This window comes from Coenobita brevimanus, chromosome 18 (assembly GCF_032717465.1).
Source record: "Coenobita brevimanus isolate Jiangsu-jjx chromosome 18, ASM3271746v2, whole genome shotgun sequence".
In the NCBI taxonomy this organism is placed as follows: domain Eukaryota; kingdom Metazoa; phylum Arthropoda; class Malacostraca; order Decapoda; family Coenobitidae; genus Coenobita; species Coenobita brevimanus.
In genome coordinates, this window is record NC_136971.1 from 16,854,305 (window position 1) to 16,871,092 (window position 16,788).

Consider the following 16,788-nt stretch of genomic DNA (forward strand, 5'->3'; position numbering starts at 1 on the left):
AGAGGACATCCATCAGTTTAACGTTTGACGCTGTAGGGTGAGAGTTCATCCTCATCTGCAGTCGTATCATCATCATCATCATCATCCTGTCTCTTTTTCCCATATGCATGTGGGGTGAAGTACTGTCCATACACCAAGAAAAAAGGAAAGAATATGATAGTGGGAGAACTAATCAATGGAACATCCAATGAAATCGGCCACACACCCATCCAGTCACCATTCAGGCCCCCATAATCTTGGTACCACCTCTTAGGTACACCCTTCCACATGTAGCTTCATAATTACCTATCAGAGAGAGACAATCCAATGACACCTATAGGCACAACCCCTTATCATACACTCTTCTGTAAAAAATTCATCCAATGAGCTCACTCACTTGCTAGCTCCCTACCCTCGTCAGCTTCCAAACCTCTCTTTCTCATACACTCATTTACCATGTCATTCCAATTTTTTAGCTTAACACACCTCCCACCTTCAAATTCACTTTCACCACCCTATTTCTAAGCACTCTCCATATTACTATACCATCTAAATATGCTCTCTTCAACTTCACAAGCTTCCTTATTATACTGTATGTCTTGCATGAATCATTTATCCTATCCACTCTCTGCACCCCTCACATTTCTCAAGAACCCCACCTTCATCACTCTAACTCTTGACTTTGTTTTTATGCCAGACCTGTGTCAAACCCATATATTGTAAAATATTAATGTGGGTACTAATACTCCTTCAGGCAATTCTCTTGCAGTTATCATATTCAAACCTCCTCTGTTCTGTACAACAACCTTCCTAGTAACACCCACTTTCCTTCTCTGTGCCACTCTACTCTCCAGTTCTTTTGCATATATACTTCTTGTCTCTATAACTGCACTCAAAAACTTAAAACTCTTACCCTCTGTAAGCTGTACATACATATATAAATACAAATTACATGTTCTGTACATATGAGTATATATATATATATATACAGTACCCTCGCGTCCAACACGGTAATATTTCCATGCATGGGTCCTGTGTTGGACCAAAAACGTGTTGGACAAACAACAGAGCTTATGGGGAAAAATGAATTATGTCAGCAACCCTAGGAAAAGTCACCCTAAATACCTACCATATACCTATACATATACTGGTACTACTGTAATTATAATAAATGATACTGTACTATGAATGATAACTAACCTTTTAGGATAATGTTGGTGGGCTTCCTGGGAATGGAATGTGATATCCGAGACTAGGTAGTCCTACTGGGTCCCTGGAGGATGGCCTGGCGTCACTACCGGGTAATGGCTGCTGCTCCTCCTCAACCTCCCTCATAAATCCTTTGAAATTCCTCTCCCCTTTCTTCTGCCTCTCAATGAATTCTAGCTTGGTGGCCTGAGAGAGATGCCACCACTTCTTGGGGTTCTCAGAAGGCTTCCTAGACATCGTGAGCTGGGTAAAATGCAGTAGCAAGGGCAGAAAATGCAGCGAGAAAAAAGCACCGTCCAATGCGAATTATGCAACTGAGTGGCGCTGTGGCGGGAGAAATTTAAATAAAACATCACGTGACAGCAAGGGAAGAAAGGTTGCTGGTTCTTTGAAAGCAGTGATAAGAAACAGGGAAGTGAGCATGGAAGTGAAAAAGTTACTACATGACAGTATTGTGATACCAACTCTAACGTACGGAAGTGAAGCTTGGGCGTTGTTGGAAGGACACAAGTCAAGAGTGAGAGCAGTGGAAATGAGTTATTTAAGAGGAGCCTGTGGAGTCACGTGGAGAGACAGGCTGACGAATGAGGATATAAAGGAGCGTTGTGGTGTGGATGTGGATGTGATAGGAAGCGTTATGAGGAACACACTGAGGTGGTTTGGCCATGTGGAGAGGATGGAGGGTGAAAGACTGACGAAGAGAGTGTATGTGAGTGAGGTGGAGGGGGGAAGAGGGAGGGGGAGGCCGAGGATGAGATGGAGGGATGGGGTGGAGAGGTATATGAGAGAGGGGGGTGTGAGTTGGGAGCAGGGCAGTGAAATGGCGGGGGACAGGGCGACTTGGAGGCGATTTGTTTGTGGCCACCCCAAACGGGATTGAGGCGTCTGGCAATAGATAGATAGATAGACATCACGATCTCGTCACGATAGCGGGCGGGGGAGGCTACTTGATAGGAAGTTTTGATTGGCTGTCGGCGTCACGGGAACGTCCAGTATGACAGTGTTGGACCAGGGGTGATCGTGTTAGAGGCGGACTCTGCGGATTTCGCCCACTTCTCGGAGCACCATCAGTGTTATGCTTATGCACCCGTTTTACAGTACTTAAATCATATTAAATTGTACTAATTTTTTGCTCTCCGTGCTGGACGCGAATCGTGCTGGACAAACGCGTGTTGGACACGAGGGTACTGTATATATATAGATATGTATATATATATACAGTAAAAGTCCTCTCATCCGGCCACCAATAATCCAAAAATCCCAATACTCCGAATTTGTCAAAGTGAAATTTTTCTAAATTTCCTGGGCTTTATTCAAATTTTTCTGGGCTTTTTTTGAAATTTTCTTGGCTTTGTCTAAGGATTTATCAGAATTGGACTTGCCCTTGGACTTGGACTTGGATGTACCCCTGGGGAAAGTTCTGCCTTATACACCAGCCAGCCAGTTCATATCCTTATGCGTGAGACAACGACTAGTGAAGCAGTGGCCAGACACTCAAATATCTGGTACCACTGTGTGGGAGGGGAGAGGTTAAGCAAGGAGGAAGACATGGGGGAGCTGATGTTTCCTACCCCTCCCTCATCCATCCCCATCCTTCTCACACAGTTACCAGATATATGAATATTGGCTACTGCTTCACTTAACACTTGTCTCACATTTACTATTTCGAAGTGGTGAGCGAGTGTATAACACGCGACTTTCCCAGGCTGTACCTGCCTGCAACTATTCATCTACAATTCTATGCATTTCCAAGGAGTAAAGCAATAATCCATATCATTTTAAGTGTTTATTTCATAATCATGGAAATATTTCTAATGTTTTCAAAGGGCCCTCCCAATAGTCTGAAAAAATAAATAGTTCGAAAGACCCTCAGTCTCCTGCGATTCACATTACTGGACTTGCACTGTGTGTGTGTGTGTGTGTGTGTGTGTGTGTGTGTGTGTGTGTGTGTGTGTGTGTGTGTGTGTGTGTGTGTGTGTGTGTGTGTGTGTGTATATACCGTACGATGGGGGAATTGTGATAGTGTGAGATAATTGTGATATTTTTTGACAAATGCTAAAAAATATTCATAATAAATTTATTTTCGTTTTTTGGCCAAAATGTGTGGTATTCATTTTTCTTTCTTACCAAATTTTGCATGTTTTCAGGTATTTAAAATTCTTCCCCATTCAGAGTAGAGTGCTCATAGGAAGATAGTGTTGAAATAAAAATTTTAGCCGCTGGCAGTAGGGTTTTTTTTTTCATGAATACTCCCCAAGTATCCCTGCTTGTCGTAAAAGGCAACTAAAAGGGTTGGCGGAGGGTTAGTGCCCCTCCCCGGAAAACAACTAACTAAAAAGACAAACAATAGGCTTCTGACAAGGACTGACCAAAAGATGATGACCAAGGACCAGATAAAGAACATGGTAATTGGACATTGGAATGTAAGGGGAGCGAATGATGAGGTGAAAGAGAGAGAGATTGTCCAGGTGCTTGAGGGTGCGAAAGTTGATGTATGCGGAATAACTGAAACGAAATGGAGAGGTGAGAGTGTGAGAGAATGGGAGTATGGATGGGGTATATGTGCAGGAGTAGGTGAGAATGAGAGGGCAAAAGAAGGAGTATGTATAGTTGTGAGTAAAAGATGGAAGAAGAGCATAAGAGAGTATGGATCAGTTGGGTCAAGGATTGTGTGGGTAAGATTGAAAGTTGGAATACAAATGTGGGCGATTGTGTGTGTGTATGCGCCAACGCAAGATCGTGCAAGCAGAGTGAGAGAAGAGTTCTGGACAAATGTGGAAGTGTACAAGGAAAAGTTTGGAAGGAATGAGAGAGTGGTTTTGATCGGTGATATGAATGGTAAAGTAGGGAATGTGAAGGTGGATGGAATAGTTGGTGAGTGGGGTGTGCCTGCTGAGATAGACGAGAATGGCAGTGCGTTAGTGGACATTTGTGCTGGGAGGGGGTTGGTGATAGCCAATACCCTCTTCAGGCACAAAATGATCCACAGGTATACATGGCAAGTGATGAGAAGGGTGGGTGGTGAACTGAATGAAAGGAAGGCAATGCTTGATTATGTGTGTGTGGATGAAAGGATGCGAAAATGTGTAATGGATGCAAGAGCTTATTGAGACTGGGGGAGTGGACTTTCTGACCACTACTTGGTGGTGGCCAGAATCAAGGTTCAATTAAAGTGGAGAAATAGAAGAAGGGAAGGACTGGAAGAAGGAGTATTTGTAAGGAGAGTGGAAAGGTTACAAGAGGATGAGAAAAAGGCAGAGTATAAGAGAGAAGTGGAGGAACGATTGGGCAAATATGAATTGGAGCAGATGGGGGACGTGGAAGGTGTGTGCAGGATATTTACAGAAGAAATATGTGCAGCATGTGATGTGGTGTGTGGGATGAAGAGAAGACGGAGGGGTGTGCAAGGAACAGCGTGGTGGAATGAAGAGGTGAGACGGGCTGTGGCACAAAAGAAAGCATACAATGAATGGATGAGAAATAGGGGCGTGGAAGAAGTTGAGAGGCGGAAGAGAGAGTTATATGTAGAAAGAAAAAGAGAGGTGAAAAGATTAGTAAAAGAGAGTAAGAAGAGAGCGGAAGAGGAACTTGGAAGGAACTTGAGTGTAAAGTGGAGGGACTGTAAGAAATGTTCTGGAAAGAGGTGAAAAGAGTAAGACAGGGTGGAAGTGAAGTTAGCAGGGGAGTGAAAGATAAAAATGGTAGATTACTAGTGGAGAAGGGAGAAAAAGTGAGCAGAAAGAGAGAACACTTTAAGGAATTGCTGAACATAGAGGATGGTAAGTAATGCGAGTATAAGTGGTTGGGGAATGGCTGGGAGAAGGAGGGAGGCGAGAAGACAGGAAGAAATCAGTAGGGTAGAAGCTGTGGAAGCAATGAAGAAAGTTAAATTGGGGAAAGCCCCAGGAATTGATGGAGTGTGTGGTGAAATGCTGAAGTATGGGGGAGAGATAGTAGTAGAATGGATGTGGAAGATGTGCAGATTGGCCTGGGTGGAAGGTAGAGTCACGGAGATTTGGAAGTCAGGTATAATTATTCCCTTGTATAAAGGAAAAGGGCAAAAAGAAGTGTGTGGTAATCACAGGGGCATTTGTCTGCTTAGTATAATAGGAAAAGTGTATGGTAGGATACTTAGTGACAGAGTAAGAGAAAGAACAGAGGAATTAGTTGGAGAAGAACAGGGAGTCTTCAGGAAGGGAAGAGGTTGTGTAGATCAGATATTCATTCTTAGATCTTTAGTGCAAAAGTTTCTAGAGAAGGGAAAGAAGTTGTATGTAGCTTTCATGGATTTGGAGAAAGCATATGACAGGGTGGATAGACAAGGATTGTAGAAAATATTAAGAATATATGGAGTAGATGGGAAGTTGTTGAATGCTCTGAAGAGTATGTATGATGGTGCTAAGGCTGCATTGCGTGTGGATGGTGAACTGAGTGAATTTTTCTCGTTGAAGGTTGGGTTGAAACGGGGATGTGTCATGTCTCCATGGTTGTTCAATCTGTACATGGATGGGGTAATAAAAGAGGTACAAAGTAGGGTAGTGGATGTTGGAGTGGCCCTGGTGAGAGAGGGTAGTGTTTGGAAACTCCCTGTACTGTTGTTTGCAGATGATATTGTGTTGTTGAGTGAAGACGAAGGAGAGCTGCAAGGCTTGGTGGATGAGTTTGGGAGAGTGTGTAAGAAACGGAATCTAAAGGTGAATGTAGGGAAGAGTAAAGTGATGGTCTTTGAGAGAGGTGAAGTCAGTGAATGTACAGCGAGATTGGATGGTGAGGAATTGGAAAATGCGAGTACGTTTAAGTACTTGGGGAGTGATGAGTAAGGATGGAAATTTGGAGGGTGAAGTGCTTGAAAGGGTACAGCAGGGAAGAAAGGTTGCTGGTTCCTTGAAAGCAGTGATAAGAAGCAGCAAAGTGAGCATGGAAGTGAAAAAGTTACTACATGACAGTATTGTGATACCAACTCTAACGTATGGTAGTGAAGCTTGGACGTTGCTGGAAGGACACAAGTCAAGAGTGAGAGCAGTGGAAATGAGTTATTTGAGAGGAGCCTGTGGAGTCACATGGAGAGACAGGCTGACAAATGAGGATATAAAGGAGTGTTGTGGTGTGGATGTGGATGTGATAGGAAGTGTTAGGAGGAATACACTGAGGTGGTTTGGCCATGTGGAGAGGATGGAGGGTGAAAGACTGACGAAGAGAGTGTAAGTGAGTGAGATGGAGGGGGGGAAGAGGGAGGGGGAGGCCAAGGATGAGATGGAGGGATGGGGTGGAGAGGTATATGAGAGAGGGGGGTGTGAGTTGGAAGTGGGGCAGTGAAATGGCAGGGGACAGAGCGACGTGGAGGCGATTTGTTAGTGGCCACCCCGAACGGGATTGAGGCGTCTGGCAATAGATAGATAGATAGATAGATAGATAGACGGGTAGTGGAAACAAGATTAGGTACCGGTCAGAGTCCACTTGGGGGATCATCTTTATTTTCTCACCAGGAACTGCAAATATCACAAGGTAAATATGTGTTGAATTTCAATGTAATCCGTTAGCAACTTTTTTTTTAAATAATATAAGTTGACAGTTGGGGTAACTGTGACATCATGGCTATTTTACATGTAAACTTGTTATTGGAGCAATGTTAGTAATGATATGCAGACACTTTCTTCATAACTAATGAGTACTGTATAAATCTTTGACAGAACCATGCCCAGAACCTATACTTCAGTAAAGGGACCCCAGAGGCTGCTATACACAGAGGAGACAGTGGCCACGGCATCGCACGGAATGCCTATAAGTGAGCCGCAACAAAATACAAGTTACCATACAGTTCTTTGCATGTTAGAATCAGTGGGTGTTCATTGGAGCATGGCAAAGCTGGCAGGAAAACAGACAAATTTTTCTGAGGAACTTGTCACTGCGCAGAACATTGTAGCTTTGGTTGACTATGGATATGCGTTCAATTTGCTAGAGCTACGTCATTTTGTCAAGGCCTACATCAAGAAAAGTGGAACTGAAGTGCCACAGTTTGTCAATGGTATGCCACTAATTATCAAGGCCAAACTTATTTTCAAAACCCAATTTGCTGGCCAGTTGATGCGTTAAAACAGTGGTTCTTAACCTTTTTTCTTGGTGACCCAAAATCCATAAGATGGTCTATATGGCGACCCAAACCCTCGTAAACTTACTCTGCACCAGAACTGAAACAAACATATGTGTCATATCATGTGACTAAAACCAAAGTAATATTTCAATATTTTATTGATGTCATAATAAATAAATTTCATTTTTATTATATGTACTTCCTAAGAACTAAAATATCAACACATTTTGGCAGGAAAAAAATAAATCGAAGATCAGAAAATCAAAATAATTCATTCATGTTCATGATACACCTATTTACTCTGACCATTAAGGAGAGAGTCACTATTTTGGATGTTGTCTGAGACATAAAGTACTATATTCAGTGAGATCCCTGGCACTGAAAAGTTTCAATAAGCTTCTCAAACCGGGGTGATTTAGATGACAGATTGCATCTTAGGTCATGCTCTGGTTGTAGACGGTTTCTGTACTTTATTCATTCATTCATCATTCATTCATTGCCAGATGCCATGTATCCCAGACGGGGTGGCCAAGGGCTTAGAGTTAACTGTTTTACAGGGAGGGGCACTAATCCTCCACCAACCCCACTTGACACGTAGGGATGCCAACAGCATCTGGCGTTCCCAGGCAGTCACCCATCCAAGTACTAACCAGACCCAACGTTGCTTAACTTCGCTGATCGCATGGGAAGCGGTGTACTCAACGTGGCATGGCCGTTGAGTGCAGAAAATCCTGCCTAACACAAATGAGTTGTAGCAAAGGGAAGGAGTGCTTTCAGGGCTTCACCTCCAAGAATTTTCTTTTTTCTTTTAACTCTGATCCAGAATGAGCTCAATGATTCGTTTTGTTTCCTGAAATCATAATGAAGTGTTTCATCATTCTGAATCTCGATGAGCTGCTCCTGGAGGTAGCTGATGTTCGAAATCTCGTCAGGTCATTTCTTCAGCTTCAATGCTGAAGGGATTTCTTACCCAGGCATATTTCATCACATTCTCAGGAATCTAGTGAAAACCTCTTCGATTAGTCTGGAGATATGTTGCACAATGATGCTTTGGACCTGGGTGAGAGAAAATTTTTCGTCTCCCAGAAATTCACTCAAAGATGGAACGAAACAGTCTTCCCAGTCTCAGTTTTACTCTTCCACAGCTTCAGTTTCCCCTTGAATGCAGTACCTTCTCTGACAGCCCAACTAATGTCTGATCGTGACCTTGCATTGAAATGTTCAAGGCCTTAACCCTTACACCGCGGGCATGTTTCCCAATGTTTTGCGTCTCCAGCAGGGTTATTCGGGCTCCGACAGACTCTCAAAAAATATTTGCCAAAAATCAGTTATTATTTCTAGAATATTAAAATTACATATGCATATGGCACATACCTTCAGCTTTCTCCTGGGATGTTTGTTGAGCCTTCGTCGATTACCGTAGGACTTGTGGAGACCTCTGAAGTTGGATAACGAAGTCTCCACTTTACACTTCCCGACAACCCGTAATATGATTACCACAGCCAGATATTAACACTATAAACACTACTCTATGATTATCAAGTAGATTGGGATCCATACTCCAAATAAAAACCACTGTGAAAGCAATGAAAATTACGAGCACGTATGACCTCCCCAATTGCGCTAGTTCGCTGTTGGTATTCTGTCATTTATTATTCATAAAACCCCTCACACTTTATATTTCTATTACTATATAACACTTATATATAACTACAGTCTTTATCCAGAAGTTTCCTTCAGTAGTATTAGTTTATTGTCACTGTAGGGATTCAATTTCTTTCAGTAAAATACATAGCATACACTTTCTCGTCCTGTATACTAGCATTGAGAGTGAATGTCACTTTCACCTTCACTCTAACTCATAGTATTCAGACATGCTAGAGTGAAACTTTCACTTTCATTACTCCTAGGGTATATACTCGTATTCTTATAATACTACTCATTTACATTTCTATTTACGTTCTCTATTTTATTTACGTTATTTACATTTCTATTTTATTTACACTGTGTTATGCACTGTCACTTGAAGTAACTTATAAAACTATTTTCCACTGTTCACGTATATTTACATTCATTACTTTCACTTGCTGTTTACACATTATTTACAATTCCACTTGCACTGTTTTACTCAATAGAAAGATCGTAGTCACTCTTTTATCAACTGTCAGCCCTTTACCTCTTTCCACACGAGGTTTAGTAGGGGGTAAAGGTCACAGGGCCCTTTGCATGGGGGTGAAAAGTCCCTGAAGTTAGCAAGAGCAAACAGACGTACCTCCACATTGGAAGATGAGAGTGAACTTATAAGGGTGGGCCGGGGTGGTGGCCTACCTAGGGAAATGCATTACTGCCAACGTTAGCCTCTTGACAGCAGTTAATATATAGCAGTGAAATGATTGGCAGGAAATCTAGACAATACATTATAAATTAGGTAGTTCCAGGTGAATGTAAATATCACTTAGGCTTCTCCCTTCCCTCCTTATATGTATATTTATTACAAAAATAGATTATACGGCATATTTCAAGGAGAAATAAACAGCGAAAATTAGCGAACGAGTGCACGTGAGGTGTTGTCAGGTGATAATTAGCCAATTCCAGGTGTATGGCACTCTCACTTACCTTATTTCCTTCTTGTATATATTATTTGGTATAAGTATATGGAAAGAGATTGTCCAGGTGCCTGAGGGTGCGAAAGTGGATGTATGTGGAATAACTGAAACAAAATGGGGAGGAGAAAGTGTGAGAGAATGGGAGTATGGATGGGGTATATGTGCAGGAGTAGGTGAGAATGAGAGGGCAAAGGAAGGAGTATGTATAGTTGTGAGTAAAAGATGGAAGAGGAGCATAAGACAGTATGGATCAATTGGGTCAAGGATTGTGTGGGTAAAGTTGAATGTTGGAATACAAATATGGGTGACTGTGTGTGTGTATGCGCCAACGCAAGATCGTGCAAGCAGAGTGAGAGAAGAGTTCTGGACAAATGTAGAAGTGTGCATGGAAAAGTTTGGAAGGAATGAGAGAGTGTTTTTGATTGGTGATATGAATGGTAAAGTTGGGAATGTGAAGGCGGATGGAATAGTTGGTGAGTCGGGTGTGCCTGCTGAGATAGATGAGAATGGCAGTGCCTTAGTGGACATTTGTGCTGGGAGGGGGTTGGTGATAGCCAATACCCTATTCAGGCATAAAATGATCCACAGGTATACATGGCGAGTGATGAGAAGGGTGGGTGGTGAACTGAATGAAAGGAAGGCAATGATTGATTATGTGTGTGTGGATGAAAGGATGCGAAGATGTGTAATGGATGCAAGAGTTTATAGAGGTTGGGGGAGTGGACTTTCTGACCACTACTTGGTGGTGGCCAGAATTAAAATTCAAGTAAGATGGAGGTATAGAATAAGGGAAAGACGAGAGGAAGGAGTAGTTGCATGGAGAGTGGAAAGGTTACAAGAGGATGAGAAAAAGGCAGAGTATAAGAGAGAAGTGGAGGAACGACTGGGCAAATATGAATTGGAGCAGATGGGAGATGTGGAAGGTGTGTGTAGGATATTTACAGAAGAAATATGTGCAGCATGTGATGTGGTGTGTGGAAGGAAGAGAAGACGGAGGGGTGTGCAAGGAACAGAGTGGTGGACTGAAGAGGTGAAACAGGCTGTGGCACAAAAGAAGAAAGCATACAATGAATGGATGAGAAATAGGGGCGTGGAAGAAGTTGAGAGGCGGAAGAGAGAGTTATATGTAGAAAGAAAGAGAGTTGAAAAGATTAGTAAGAGAGAGTAAGAAGAGAGTGGATGAGGAATTTGGAAGGAATTTGAGTGTAAAGTGGAGGGACTGTAAGAAAATGTTCTGGAGAGAGGTGAAAAGAGTAAGACAGGGTGGAAGTGAAGTTAGCAGGGGAGTGAAAGATAAAAATGGTAGATTACTAGTGGAGAAGGGAGAAAAAGTGAGCAGATGGAGAGAACACTTTAAGGAATTGTTGAACGTAGAGGATGGAAGTAATGCGAGTATAAGTGGCTGGGGAATGGCTGGGACAAGGAGGGAGGTGAGAAGACAGGAAGAAATCAGTAGGATAGAAGTTGTGGAAGCAATGAAGAAAGTTAAATCGGGGAAAGCCCCAGGAATTGATGGAATGTGCGGTGAAATGCTGAAGCATGGGGGAGAGAAAGTAGTAGAATGGATGTGGAAGATGTGCAGATTGGACTGGGAGGAAGGTAGAGTCACGGAGATTTGGAAGTCAGGTATAATTATTCCCTTGTACAAAGGAAAAGGGCAAAAAGAAGTGTGTGGTAATCATAGGGGCATCTGTCTTCTTAGTATAATAGGAAAAGTGTATGGTAGGATACTTATTGACAGAGTTAGAGAAAGAACAGAGAAATTAGTTGGAGAAGAACAGGGAGGCTTTAGGAAGGGAAGAGGTTGTGTAGATCAGATATTCATTCTTAGATCTTTAGTGCAAAAGTTTCTAAAGAAGGGAAAGAAGTTGTATGCGGCTTTCATGGATTTGGAGAAAGCATATGACAGGGTGGACAGACAAGGATTGTGGAAAGTGTTAAGAATATATGGAGTAGATGGGAAGTTGTTGAATGCTGTGAAGAGTATGTACGATGGTGCAAAGGCTGCAGTGCGTGTGGATAGTGAACTAAGTGAATTTTTCTCTTTGAAAGTTGGTTTGAAACGGGGATGTGTCATGTCTCCAAGGTTGTTCAATCTGTACATGGATGGGGTAATAAAAGAGGTACAAGGTAGGGTAGTGGATGTTGGAGTGGCCTTGGTCAGAGAGGATAGTGTTTGGAAACTCCCTGTACTGTTGTTTGCAGATGATACTGTGTTGTTGAGTGAAGACGAAGGGGAGCTGCAAGGCTTGGTGGATGAGTTTGAGAGAGTGTGTAAGAAACGGAATCTAAAGATGAATGTAGGGAAGAGTAAAGTGATGGTCTTTGAGAGAGGTGAAGTCAGTGAATGTACAGCGAGGTTGGATGGTGAGGAATTGGAAAATGTGAGTACGTTTAAGTACTTGGGTAGTGTGATGAGTAAGGATGGAGGTTTGGAGGGCGAAGTGCTTGAAAGGGTACAGAAGGGAAGAAAGGTTGCTGGTTCTTTGAAAGCAGTGATAAGAAACAGGGAAGTGAGCATGGAAGTGAAAAAGTTACTACATGACAGTATTGTGATACCAACTCTAACGTACGGAAGTGAAGCTTGGACGTTGTTGGAATGACACAAGTCAAGAGTGAGAGCAGTGGAAATGAGTTATTTAAGAGGAGCCTGTGGAGTCACATGAAGAGACAGGCTGACGAATGAGGATATAAAGGAGCGTTGTGGTGTTGATGTGGATGTGATAGGAAGCGTTATGAGGAACACACTGAGGTGGTTTGGCCATGTGGAGAGGATGGAGGGTGAAAGACTGATGAAGAGAGTGTATGTGAGTGAGGTGGAGGGGGGAAGAGGGAGGGGGAGGCCGAGGATGAGATGGAGGGGTGGGGTGGAGAGGTATATGAGAGAGGGGGGTGTGAGTTGGGAGCAGGGCAGTGAAATGGCGGGGGACAGGGCGACTTGGAGGCGATTTGTTTGTGGCCATCCCAAACGGGATTGAGGCGTCTGGCATTAGATAGATACAATAGGACATAGGGCTTATTTCAAAGGATGAAATCAGTGATAAATTCCAGGGAAGATTTACTTAGCATAGCACGGCCGGGCAGGCGAGAGGATAGGGTAATGGAGGGGGGGGTAGGAAGGGGAGTCAAGAACGGGGAGAAATGGCTAAACTGTCAACAATGGATGGGAGTACAGATGAGATTAGGAGTCTGACTAGTGTTGGACATTGGCAATACTGATAGATGATACAAGCCACCACTTGGAAGCCCGGGTGAATTCAAAATAACACAGAATCACAAAAGCGACGCCCCGCGGTATGATCCCTTGCTCCCAAGCGTCACGAAAGTGATGCCCCGCGGTTAAGGGGTTAATCTCAGCAAAGATATCTGCAAGATAAGCCATTTGCATCACCTACTTTGAATCAAAGAATCTTTGGAGCCAGTGAATGATTCTTTTTTGCTAGAAATATCTCAGTCTCGTTCCGCATTTCAGGCAACCGTTGGAGCACCCTACCTCGTGACAGCCACCTAACCTCAGAGTGGTACAAAATGTGTACCTGTTTTGAACCAAAATCAAAACACATCCGACTGATGATCCTGGAGGGCATGGCCCTAGATTAATGAAACTGACTACAGTACCTGAATGACTTCCTGCATCACTTTCTGTAACTCAGGTGACAACCCCTGAGAAGCAAGATTCTCACAGTGAAGGAGACAGTGAACAATCAGCACGAATGGATTTTCTTCTTTAACTCTAGCAATGAAGCCATGACGTACTCTCAGCATTACTGGTGCACAATCACAACAGACATAAAACACTGATTCCACTGAAGCCCTTCTTCCTTGAAGAATGAGTCCACAGTACTGAAAATATCTTCTCTGGTTGTGGTTGTGTGTAATGGTAGACAAAACAGAAATTCCTCTTCCATGTCTTCTGGACCTCGGTACCGTACGTAAGCCATGAGCTGGGCATCATTACTCCGAAATGAAAACGATTAAGTTTTAAAATATAAAATGTACAGTACCGGTACTCTACTCCCATTTGTGTGCATGGTGATAATCTTTTTTTTAAGCCAAATGCAATCGCCTACTGTAGGAGAGAGAGAGAGAGAGAGAGAGAGAGAGAATGTAAAGTGTGAAGTATCGACAAGTACGGTAATATGTTAAAAAGTAATAGTATACAACATTAATAATATCAGTAATATATTTGTCTCTTGACAACCCACTCCAAATGGCTTGGCGACCCAAATTTGGGTCGCGACCCATAGGTTAAGAACCACTGCGTTAAAAGCTCAGGAATCAGTAAAGGTACTTTTTATTTACAACTGCCATTTTGATTTAAGTATAAATGTGGGTTTTCTCACTGGATTCAGCTTGAATCTACCCAATTTACCTCTAAATCAGTTAAGGTTAAGTTTTATTAACACATGCCAATTCTTCATAGCGAAAAATAAGAGATTTTTGATAAGTATCACATAAACCCCAAAGCCTGAGGTAATTGTAGTAGCATTATCCACTTGAGTTGTGCAAACTAATTCTACTTTATATAGATTTTACGGCATACACCAGGAAGGCTGATTGTTACTCTCCATTTTGAACCAATAAAAGGTTTGAAAACAAACAACATCTTGGTATAAGGCACCTTCAGTTTTGTTAAAAAATGTGTCCTTATATCCCCATTGTACGGTATATATATATATATATATATATATATATATGTATATATACAGTAATCACTCCAATATCCGGAGTAATAGAGCCATCGGTAGGTTCGGTTATTGGATTCGTCCGGATATTGGGCCCCAGCTTATGGACTTGTACTTATGGACCCTAACTCAGAGAAACACCTATACAACTCCCCCTGGACATGCATAGCACCTATTTAACACCCAAATCACACCAATAAGGCACATAAATGACTGAAATAAATGCAAAAGAAACATAAAATGAGGGTTTAGAAGTATGTTCATACATTAATAACAATTCTGGTACTTATGGACCCTAACCTAGCCTAACTCTGAAAAACACATTCCTACTGCACATGCATGAGGTAAGTATAGTATGGAAAAAAGTACAGTATGAAACATTCTGGTAAGTATAGTATGGAAAAAAGTACAGTATGAAACATTCTGGCTACTTACACCAAGTCCCTGGCCACCTCGATGAATAACCGCCTCCTCTCGGACTCTGACAGTAAGCACGATTTCCTGAAGCACTTGCAGTACACTCTTCCTGAAGTCTTGCACTGAACTTAGTCAATAACACACAGAAGTCCGTTCTCTTCACAGTGTTCACTTTAGTCCAAATAATGTTCCAGTTTAATTTAGTGTTGCACATTAACTTTTCCCAAGTTTTTTTTATTTTCCAAAGCCAAAACAAAGAAGGTTAATTACGTTAAATTTTGTTTCCACTGAGTCTTTTCTCTCATTTCGAAAACCTTAACACAACACACCGTTTTTTTCACTGCACAACACTCAAAATTCCCGTGTGGTCTAGTGGAGAAGTTCTTGCTGTTTATTCACTGTCAGAGTCCGAGAGTATCACTGGCAGGCGACCAAGGGGTGCATCGCTGGGTCGTGGTGATGGCGTACCGACTGCAGAAGACTCTGGCGAAAGCCACAAACTCACGTCGAGCGGTGACTCCACTGTAGCTGATGTGCAGGGCTGTGGCTCGGAGCATGAGGGCCTGTCTTGGGGAGGCAACAGAGTGGAGCCAGGGCTTGGCACAGCGGGGGTCACGGGCCTGAAAAAACTGTCAATCGTTGACTGACGCAAGGACCGACGATTCTGGCGATTGATGATGCGCTGCCTGAAAGCACGCACTTCCTCCACGAGTCCCAAGGGCCCCATCTCCCTGTCGCAGTCCGGGTGTTCCAGGTAGTCTAGGACGAACTCTAGATGTTCCCGGAGTGCGCTCAGCTTGGGGATGGCTGGAGTAGTGTCCTGCTGAGAGGAGTCCGCATCATCGTCGCCTTCGTCGTCGGAATCTTCAAGTTCGGGACTGACACCAGCAACCGAAGACGCGATCTCGATATCAGACAACGTCTGATACCCAGGATCACCCTCGTCGTCGTCCAACCACTCACGTACATCGTCCACATCAACAACGTCGCCGTGCGTACGTAGCCGTGCATGGAAGTCATCCACGTCAAAGCCCAGAAAATCGTACTCCACATCTGTTCCGAGAAGCAGACGAGACCAACCATTTTCAAGAGTTTTCACAGGGACTTCCTTCCATGTACTAGCCCAGTTGTACAGCGCAGACTTGATGTTGTAGCGGCGAAAACCCGGCGAAGGTTTTCCAAAGTCCGCTTGCCTCGTGTGTCACGTCCTTCCCTGCGCTCGTCCTCGTCCTCGAGAACAACCATCACCTCGTCCAGGAACTTCCGATGGTACAGGCGCTTTGTTGCCATGATCACTCCTTGGTCCATGGGTTGAATGAGAGCAGTCGTATTAGGTGGCAGAAACATGCACCTAATACGGCCATTCTCAGCAACCAAGTCCTTGTCGCACGGGTGGGCAGGTGCTTTGTCGAGCAGAAGGAGAGCCTTTACCTGGTCGCGAGGGATTCCCAGTGTCTTCGTCTGCTACTGGATGACCTCCTTGACGAAGTGACGGTGAAACCAGTCTTTGAAAATCACAGCTGTGAACCATGCTTTCAAAGAATGGTACCATACGACAGGAAGGACATCCATCACCCCACGAAGGCACCGAGGCTGCTTTGCACAGCCAACAACAACGGGCTTAAGCCGGTGCATGCCGTTAGCACTGGCACAACACAAAGCAGATATCCGTTCCTTAGAAAGCTTGCGGCCAGGTACACGCTTCTCCGTCTCCTCGGCTAGAGTGTTCGTTGGCAGCGAGCGATAGAATAGGCCAGTTTCGTCTGCGTTATAGACTTGACCGAGAGTGAGGCCCTCCCTG

The 16,788-nt window shown here is 43.4% G+C and overlaps 1 protein-coding gene and 1 non-coding gene across 2 annotated transcripts in view; both read right to left on the reverse strand.

The window, feature by feature from the left end:
* The window catches only part of Polr2G (DNA-directed RNA polymerase II subunit Rpb7), an 87,084-nt gene that overhangs the window by 25,606 nt on the left and 44,690 nt on the right, over window positions 1-16,788 (reverse strand). The gene's annotated exons all lie outside the window — the stretch shown is intronic.
* Window positions 7,881-7,999, reverse strand: LOC145391556 (5S ribosomal RNA). Its single transcript, XR_013895874.1, has one exon. It is a non-coding gene; the product is annotated as a 5S ribosomal RNA (ribosomal RNA).